The 10,487-nt window shown below is 36.9% G+C and overlaps 1 non-coding gene across 1 annotated transcript; it reads left to right on the forward strand.

Moving 5' to 3' along the window:
* The first annotated feature begins 1,597 nt into the window (after positions 1–1,597).
* LOC112714043 (small nucleolar RNA R71) lies at positions 1,598–1,705 on the forward strand. The gene has a single exon (XR_003159000.1). It is a non-coding gene; the product is annotated as a small nucleolar RNA R71 (small nucleolar RNA).
* The last annotated feature ends 8,782 nt before the right edge of the window (positions 1,706–10,487 follow it).

A 10,487-nucleotide genomic window follows, 5' to 3' on the forward strand; every position in this document is an offset into this window, starting at 1 on the left:
CTCCCAACACCAAACTTAGAGTTTGATTGTGGGGGCTTTGTTTGACTCTGTATTGAGAGAAGCTTATCGTGCCTCTTTTCCATGTTTACAGAAGGATAACCTTGAGCTTTGAACACAAGGTAATCCCCATTCAATTGAAGGACTAGTTCACCTCTGTCAACATCAATCACAGCTTTTGATGTGGCTAGGAAGGGTCTTCCAAGAATGATGGATTCATTCTCATCCTTCCCAGTGTCTAATATTATAAAATCAGCAAGGATGTAAAGGCCTTTAACCTCTACCAACACGTCCTCTACCAATCCATAAGCTTGTTTTATTGACTTGTCTGCCATCTCTAATGAGATTCTTGCAGCTTGTACCTCAAAAATCCCCAGTTTCTCTATTACAGAGAGTGGCATAAGATTTATAGCTGACCCCAGGTCACACAAAGCCTTCTCAAAGGTCATGGTGCCTATGGTACAGGGTATTAAGAATTTACAAGGATCTTGTTTCTTTTGAGGTAAAGTTTGCTGAACCCATGTATTTAGTTCACTAATGAGCAAGGGAGGTTCCTCTTCCCAAGTCTCATTACCAAACAACTTGGCATTCAACTTCATGATGGCTCCTAGATATTGAGCAACTTATGCTTCAGTTAAATCTTCATCCTCTTCAAAGGAAGAATAGTTCTCAGAGCTCATAAATGGCAGAAGGAAGTTTAATGGAATCTCTATGGTCTCTATATGAGCCTCAGATTCTTTTAGGTCCTCAATAGGTAACTCCTTTCTGTCTGGGGGACGTCCTATGAGGTCTTCCTCATTGGGATTCGCGTCCTCCCTTCCTCTTTGGATTCGGCCATTTTGATTATATCAATGGTCTTGCACTCTCTTTTTGGATTCTCTTCTGTATTGCATGGGAGAATACTAGGAGGAGTTTCAGTGATTTTTCTTACATAACTGACCCACTTGTGCCTCCAAGTTTCTAATGGAGGACCTTGTTTAATTCATGAAACTTAAAGTGGCCTTAGATAGATCAGAGACTATGTTTGCTAAGCTAGAGGGGCTCTGCTCAGAGTTCTCTGTCTGTTGCTGAGAAGATGATGGAAAAGGCTTACTATTGAAAAACCTCTTTCTTCCACCATTATTAAAGCCTTGTTGGGGCTTTTGTTGATCCTTCCATGAGAAATTTGGATGATTTCTCCATGAGGGATTATAGGTGTTTCCATAGGCTTTACCCATGTAATTCACCTCTGCCATTACATGGTTCTCAGGATCATAAGCTTCTTCTTCAGAAGATGCTTCTTTAGTACTGTTGGATGCATTTTGCAATCCATTCAGACTCTGAGAAATCATGTTGACTTGCTGAGTCAACATTTTGTTCTGAGCCAATATGGCATTCAGAGCATCAATTTCAAGAACTCCCTTCTTCTGAGGTGTCCCATTACTCACAGGATTCCTCTCAGATGTGTACATAAATTGGTTATTTGTAACCATGTCAATGAGTTCTTGAGCTTCTGCAGGCGTTTTCTTTAGGTGAATGGATCCACCTGCAGAATGGTCCAGTGACATCTTAGAGAACTCAGATAGACCATCATAGAATATATCCAAATAGTCCACTCTGAAAGCATGTCAAAAGGACACTTTTTGGTCAACTGCTTGTATCTTTCCCAAGCTTCAAAGACGAATTTACCATCTTTTTGCTTGAAGGTCTAAACATCCACTCTAAGCTTGCTCAGCTTTTGAGGAGGAAAGAACTTGGCCAAGAAGGTCATGATCAGCTTATCCCAAGAGTCTAGGCTATCTTTAGGTTGTGAGTCCAACCATGTTCTAGCTCTATCTTTTACAGCAAAAGGGAAAAGCATGAGCCTGTAGACTTTAGGATCTACTCCATTAGTCTTAACAGTATCATAGATCTGCAAGAACTCAGCTAAAAACTGATAGGGATCTTTTGATGAAAGTCCATGAAACTTGCAGTTCTGTTGCATTAGAACAACTAGATGAGGCTTCAGCTTAAAATTGTTTGCTCCAATAGCAGGGATTGTGATGCTTCTTCCATAAAAGTTGGAAGTAGGTGTAGTATAATCACCAAGCATCCTCCTTGCATTATTATTGGGTTCGGCCATGTCTCCTTCTTTTTCAAGATTCTCTCTAAGGTTTTCTCTGAATTGTTATGCTTTAGCTTCTCTTAGCTTCTTCTTTAGAGTCCTTTCAGGTTCAGGATCTGCTTCAACAAGAATGTCCTTGTCCTTGCTCCTGCTCATATGAAAAAGAAGAGAACAGAAAAGGAAGAGGAATCCTCTATGTCACAGTATAAAGATTCCTTTATGTGAGTAGAAGAAGAAAAGAATAAAAGAAAGAGGAGAAAAATTCGAACACAAAGGAGAAGAGAGGGTTTGAATTTTTAGATGAAGAGAAGTGTTAGTAAACAAATAAAATAAATAGAAAGAGATGAGAGGGAGAGAATTTCGAAAATTATTTTTGAAAAAAAAGGTTAGTGATTTTCGAAAATTAAGAGAAGAAATAAAATTAAAATTAAAGTTTGAAACAATTAGTTAATTAAAAGAATTTTGAAAAAGATGGATGGTGATTTTCGAAAATTAGAAAGAGAAAAGTGGTTGGGTGGTTTTGAAAAAGATAAGAAACAAACAAAAAGTCAATTAGTTAGTTGAAAAAGATTTGAAAGTCAATTTTGGAAAGATAAGAAGTTCAAAAAGATTTTGAAATTGATTTTGAAAAAGATATGATTGAAAAGATATGGTTGAAATTTGTTTTGAAAAAGATTTGAAAAGGAAATTAAAAAGATTTGATTTTTAAAATTAAAATTGATTACTTGACTAACAAGAAACTAAAAGATATGATTCTAGAATTTAAAGATTGAACATTTCTTAACAAGAAAGTAACAAACTTCAAATTTTTTAATCAATCACATTAATTGTTAGTAAATTTTTCAAAATTTTGAAATAAAATTAAGAAAAAGATTTTGAAAATAAATTTTTTTAAAAATTTTTAAAATTAATAAGAAAAATGAAAAAGATTTTATTTTTGAAAAAGATTTTGAAAAGATAGGATTTTTAAAATTGAAATCTTGACTTGACTAACAAGAAACAACTAATTTTAAAAATTTTTGACTAAGTCAACCCAATAATTTCAAAATTTATGAGAGAAATAAGGAAAAGATATTTTTTATTTTTTTGAATTTTTAATGATGAGAGAGAAAAACACAAATATGACTCAAAACATCAAAATTTTAGATCAAAACCAATGATGCATGCAAAAACACTATGAATGTCAAGATGAACACCAAGAACACTTTTAAGATCAAGATGAACATCAAGACTTATTTTTGAAAAGTTTTCAAGAAAAGAAAAACATGCAAGACACCAAACTTAGAAATTTTCAATGCTTAGACACTATGAATGCAAAAATGCATATGAAAAACAACAAAAGACACAAAACAAGAAAATATGAAGATCAAACAAGAAGACTTATCAAGAACAACTTGAAGATCATGAAGAACACATTGATAAACCCCATTTGTAGGGTTTATCTTGTATTGATTTTAGGGGATTTTATAACCTTTTACCCACATTTATCCATTGAAATAGCATGGTTTTATAACTTCTCCTTTAATTGTGCTTAAGAGTGAAAACATGCTTTTTAGGTCTTAAAATAACTAAATCTAATTCTCCTTGATTCCGTTAGATGCCTTGATATGTTTGTTAAGTGGTTTAAGGTTTAGGAGGCAAAGATCGGATCAAGGGAATGAAGAAAGAAGCATGAAAAGTTGGAGAACTCATGAAGAAATGAAAGAACCGAAAAGCTGTCAAGCCGACCTCTTCGCACTTAAATGACCATAACTTGAGCTACAGAGGTCCAAATGATGCAGTTCCAGTTGGGTTAGAAAGCTAACATCCGGGGCTTCGAAACGATATAAGGTTTGCCATAGTTGCTACACCTATGGTGGTGCGCACGCGCATAGTACGCGCACGCGCCGTTGCTGCCACCTGGTTCACTTAAAGCAAAACGTGGCCAGCGAATTCTAAAGCCTTGTGGGCCCAATTCAACTCATTTCTGATGCTATTTAACCCAAGGAATGAAGAAGAAAACATATATGTTAGTTACTATTAGTCATAGTTTAGTTTTAGAAGTAGTTTCTAGAGAGAGAAGCTCTCACTTCTCTCTAGGATTAGGATTAGGATTAGGTTTAGTTCTTAGATCTAGATTTTAATTCATCTTCTTCTACTTCTATCTTCTCAATTCCTTGTTGTTACATTCATTCTTCTTCCATTCTTTTATTGTAATTTCCTTTATGTTGTTCTTACACTTTGTTGTAGATCTAGTATTGTTCCTTCTACATTCTTCCAATTCAATAAGAGGTAATTCATACTAAATGTGTCTTCTTTGCTTTTCTATTGTTGATCTCTTGTTTTTGTAGTTGTAGATTCCTTTAATTCTTGCATTTAATAATGATTACTTCTATTGCACTTTATGTGTTTGTTGAAATGTCTCTTATAGATATAGTATAGATTTTGTTCCTCTTGGCCTAGGTAGAGTAATTAGTGACACTTGAGTAATTAGTAATTAGTGACACTTGGAGAGATTGCCAATTGGTTTGGAGTGCACTAAAGCTAGTCTTTCCTTGGGAGTTGGCTAGGACTTGTGGCTCAAGTCAATTCATCCACTTAACTTTCCTTTATTTAGTAAGGGTTAACTAAGTGGTAGCAATGAAGAATTCTCATCACAATTGAGAAGGATAACTAGGATAGGACTTCTAATTTTCATACCTTGCCAAGAGCCTTTTATAGTTGTTAGTTTATTTTCATTGCCATTTACTTTTCATGCTTCTTATCCAAAACCCCAAAACACATTTCTAACCAATAACAAGGCACTTTATTGTAATTCCTAGGGAGAACGAGCCGAGGTTTAAATACTTTGGTTTATAGATTTTAGGGGTTTGTTACTTGTGACAAACAATCTTTTGTATGAAAGGATTATTGCTTGGTTTAGAGACTATACTTTACAACGAGATTTCATTAGTGAAATTCTAAACCGTCAAAAATCCATTCATCAAAAATGGCGCCGTTGCCGGGGAATTGCAATGGTGTTATGTTATTGGTTATTGTATATATGTGAATATTGTGAATAGCTTGATTGTTTTTGGATTGCTTGCTAGTTAGGACTTTGTTTCATTATTTCTTCGTAGTTTTTGTTTTTATTTTCTCTTTTCACTATGAATTCTCATTTTGGCTATGAGTGTGATTACAACTATGTTGTAGGAAGTGGAGATTACAATGAAGATGTGTATCAAGGATGGAACAACCAAAGGTGGGAGGAGCCATATGCATATGATCAATCCTCATGGCAACAACCTCCACCAATGCACTATGAAGAAGAGCCATTCTATGATGCATACCAATCAAATGGCTATGGTGAATCTCCTTGTGACTTTCAAGAACCACCACCATATGCCTATGATCCATACCCTCAACATAACTCTCAACCATACTCACAAGCCCCTTCTTACCAACCACCTTCATATAACCCTAATCCATATCCATCACACCAACCAACTTTTGAGCCATATGAGCCATATATGGAACCACCACAATATCAACCCTTTCAAGAGCCACCCCCTTCATACTATTACCGAGATGAACCACCTCCAATATATGAAAATTTTCAACCACAAGATGAATACTACTTTCCACCACAACCTCCTATTGAAGAATACTCATATCCATTGATCCAAGAGCCATATGATCCTAATCATATAATCCAAGAGGAAGAAGAGTCAAGGGATCGTCTCAAGGAAGCATTGGATCAATTTCAAGCAACCATGGAGTGTGTTGTGCAACAAGTGGAAAGAGTGGAAAACATAGAACCACCACAATTCTACCAAGAAGAATCACCTTCCTACTATGAACCTTCCCCCAAATTTGATGAACCCTTCCACCCACCCCAATCTCTAATGGATGAAACCCTTGGTGTTCTTGTTCAAGGGCAAGAAGAGATGAAAAGGGATGTGCAAAATTTCATGGCCACCTTGGATGCGGTAACAAATCAATTAGCCTCCCAAAGCTTGAACACTCAAGGAACTCCCATGGCTACATGTGGAGAATTAAATGAAGAACATATCATGAAGGAGAGATTAGAAACTCCAGTGGGAAATGAAGGAAGTTGCTTTGTATTGGAACAATTGGAGGAAGCCTTAATTGTTGAAGACAAGGAAGAAGTGGTAGAAGACTTAGGAGATGCGGAGCCTCCATGGGAACATAGAGTTGAAGAAAACCCCTCCAAGATGATTGAAATTGATGCTAGGGAGGAAAGTGCACACCTTCCAAGGCATATTTCATATGAAGACTTGGATGGGATAGAGAAAGAATTGAGTTCCCTGGGTGATAAAGATCAAGCATCAAGTCTTAATGGTAAAGAATCCTTTGAGCATGAAAAACCTTCTCCAGTTGGATTTGAAAGCGTTGAGGAGGTAAATTTTTCTCACCCTCCCTATTATGATTTGAGTAAAGGAAAAGGTTTAGATAAAATTGTTGAACAAAGGTTGAGATCAAGAGATCTTGTGAAGAGGTGGAAGTCCCTAGAAATAGAAGAACGAGGGTTGGTTATGCTTTGTCAAGATCGTTGGAAGCATCTTTGCCTAGGTTGTCATCTACTCCTTCACTTGAGTGGGTAAAATTCATTTCTATTAGCTTTATTGTCCCACTTGAGTATGGCTTGCTTGAAACGGATGGTTAACTTAGGATGCTTTGTGGGATGAAGCGTAAGCGAAAGATGTTTCGTGGTTGGCGTTGCAAATCAAGGCTCATTTTGGTTGATACTTCAAGAGTTGAATACAAAGGTAGGAATAGTGCTCAAATGGATAGGTCTAGGAGGTTTGTTGGGCACTTCATAGAGAATTCATCTTGTTCACCACCCGGATGGACCAATAATGATGATCAACTTCAAGACGGGTGTGAAGATAAAGTGTGGGATCCCGGATTAGAAAAAGAGGACCAACTTTGGGAGCCCCAAGCTTGTGAAGAACTTCATCAACACTTGGCTCAATCCATGAAGAATCTTGGGGCACAATGGAGAACCAAGCATTGGTGGGAATTCTAAGATGAGTACAAGCACAAGCCACCTTGATGAGGAGCTCCCCATAAGTCCAACTTAAGGACAATAAACAAAAGTGCTAGGTGGGAGACACCCCACCATGGTAAAATCCTTTCATTTTCTCTTTTGTACATATTGGTAGAACTAGTTTAATTTCATGTTTAGATTAGTTGGTTGAGTTTAATTAGTATTTTATCATGTTAAATAAGGTTTTAGGGTGTTCTGGTAGTTGCTTGGAGGTTTGGAATGCTTGGATTGGTGCAAAAACATAGAGAAAAATTTTGAAAAAAAAAAACAGAGCACCATCCATGCGTACGCACACTGTATGCGTACGCGTGCATCAAGCATTTTCGACCATCCACGCGTGCGCGCCATGAGTGCGTACACGTGGATTGAGAAGTTCCACATTCCATACATTTTCCAGAGAGTTATGCTTACGCCGCACCAACGTTGTCCCTCTGGCACAAACACCACTTGCACGCACGCACCCATGACGCGTACGCGCCACTCTCGAAATAAGCCATCGACGCGCGCGCGCCATGCGTGCGTACGCGTGGATGTCCTTTCTTCCATCCATTTCTCTTCTTCTCCTCTTTCCATTTCTTTCCTTCTCCTTTCTTCTTCCCTTCTTCTACCCCTCATCTAACACTTCCAAACACCATGGATAACCATTTATTTTAGTTAGTTAATTAGTTAGGAAGTTAGTTGATTAGTTAGTCTTAGTTTTGTTTTCATTTTATTTTCTCTCTTTTCATCATAAGTGTTGGATTATTGACTTTGTTTACTATACATTGCTGCCCCTTATTGCCTAAATGCTATTTTAGCATGAATGTTTTTAGATAATCTTTGTTGGATTCTATTATTGAGGTTATATTTTGCTACTTGGTTTTGAGTTTTTCATGCTTACCTTTTAAGAATACCAAGTGATGAGAATTGCCTTCGAGCTTGTAACTCTTTTTGAATTGCATGATTTGGCCACCATGTGATTTGAGCCTTATTTTGTGATTAGGCAACCTCTTGATAGATGATGTTGTGCATTTACCTTAATGCATTGTGTTTCATGATCATATGCATCCGTAGGCTTTAACTTGAATGCTTTCAAGCTTCTTTAATGCTTGTTTTACCTTACAAGTTTACTTAAAGCATCTCAAGCATACTAGAATGAGTAAAGTGAATGCTTCTTTGGTGACATAGCTTTTTATGCTAATGTGTGTTCTAAACCGCGCAATTTAGAATTCACACACCTAATATTTCTTAATGTCACACTAATTCACTCACTCAATTCTAGTGATTTACCTCATTCCAACAATTATGCTTCCTTGCTTTTGTATTACCCTACCTTATGGTGTAATATTTTTGTTTTTCATGATGAATGCACCACGAGCAATAACGGAAGCAAGACTAAGAACACGTAGCAATCCGGAGAGTCACCGTACCCCCTTACTCATCTTTGAGTGCACTGAGGACGGTGCAAACTTTTAAGTGTGGGGAGGTCGTCCGACCGTTCGGTGATTTTGGGTGACAAATTTTTAATCCCAACACTTTTGCATTTCATTTTAGGTTTTTAGGATTTTTACTTGCATTCTCTTAATTTTTGCATATGTATACACAATAAGCTTAGTCAAAATAATGAAAATTTTCTAGATTTCTATCTATAGGGCACCAATTGATTTGAGTAAAAACCTTTCATAAAACTTGCTTGAAATATATATTGTGGATCATGTTTTGAGCTAAGAACACAAGCAAATGAGATTTGAGCCTAATGGTGTGGTTACATCCTATAACCACTTATTTTCCTTCTTGTGTGCATTATTCTCTTTCTATGGGATCCCGGCTTACAAGAGAAGGATCCAAATTGGGAGCCCATGGCTTGTGAGGAACTCCATCAAAGCTTGGAGTTATTAACTTTAAATGATGAACCACAATGGAAATCCAAGCATTGGTGGATTTTCAAGGATGGATTCAAGTACAAGCCACCTTGATGGATAGCTCCCCATAAGTCCAACTTAAGGACAATAAACAAAAGTGTTAGGTGGGAGACACCCCACCATGGTAACATCTTTCTTTTTTCCTTTTTGTAAATATTGCTAATAATTAGTTTAATTTTATGTTTTGTTTGGTTAGATATGTTTATTTGGGAGTTTAGTATGTTAAATAAGGTTTTATGATGTTTTGGTAGTTGTTTGGAGCTTTGGAATGCTTGGTTTGGTGCAAAAACATAGAAAAATTTTGCAAAACAGAGCACCAACCCACGCGTACGCGTCACCCACGCGAATGCGTGCCCCAAGCATTTTCGACCATCCACGCGAACGCGTACGTGACGTGTACGCGTGGATCCAGAAGTGCCACCCCTCCATACATTCACCCAAGAGTTGTGCCTGAAGTGTGCCAACTTTGTGCCCAAGGCACGTGCACGTATACCTCACGCGTACGCGTTGCCGCTCCAAATAACCCATCAAGTGCACGCGTGCATAACGCGTACGCGTCGCTACCATTTTATCAATCCACGCTTACGCGTACATGACGTGCACGCGTGGGTTGCCCTGTTTTACCCACCTTCTTTTCTTCTCCTCTTTCCATTTCTTTCCTTCTTCTCTTCTCTTTCCACCCTTTAATCATCATCCAACACTACCAAACATCATTCATAACCATTTCTTTTAGTTAGTTAGTTATTTGTTTTTTTAGTTTAATTTTTCATTTCATTTTTTAATTTTCAATATAAGTGTTGGATTATTAATTTTGTTTGCTGTTTATTGCTGCTAAGTATTAACTGATGCTATTTTAGCATAACTCTCTTTGCTTTTTATTGTTGGATTCAATTGTTGAGGTTATATTTTGTCACTTGGTTTTGGGTTCTTAATGCTTAATGTTTGTGAACACCAAGTGAATGTTACATTGCCTTTAAGCTTCTTAACTCTTTTGAATTGCATGTTTTGGCCACCATGCATTCATTATCCATTGCTAGGCAATTGTATATTATCATTGCATTTTTTTAGGTGATGCTTGTTTGTGGTTTACCTTTATGCACATCACTTATTTCATGCATTGAGATTATAGAATTGAGAAATTGGATCGAAAGCTTACCTAGTGACATATTTTTTAGCTTTGTAAAGCTTTGTGGACCATGCTTGCTATGTGATTGATTTCCACTTCTATCTTCCTTTTCCTAGGTTCCATAGCATCCATGTGTCTCACCTCTATGTCACTTAGGTGTTGCAACAACTTTAATATGTGTCATTGATTGTTATGTAAGTTTCATATACCATTTTGTTCACTAAGTCTACTTACACATCAATCAATGTCCATGCATTATCTAATTTCACAATTGCTTGATTAATTGCTTGAATGCTTTCATGCCTCTTCACTACTTGTTTGGTTGACTTAACCTACAAGTCTTTTAAAGTA

The sequence above is a fragment of the Arachis hypogaea genome, chromosome 9 (genome assembly GCF_003086295.3).
Source record: "Arachis hypogaea cultivar Tifrunner chromosome 9, arahy.Tifrunner.gnm2.J5K5, whole genome shotgun sequence".
In the NCBI taxonomy this organism is placed as follows: domain Eukaryota; kingdom Viridiplantae; phylum Streptophyta; class Magnoliopsida; order Fabales; family Fabaceae; genus Arachis; species Arachis hypogaea.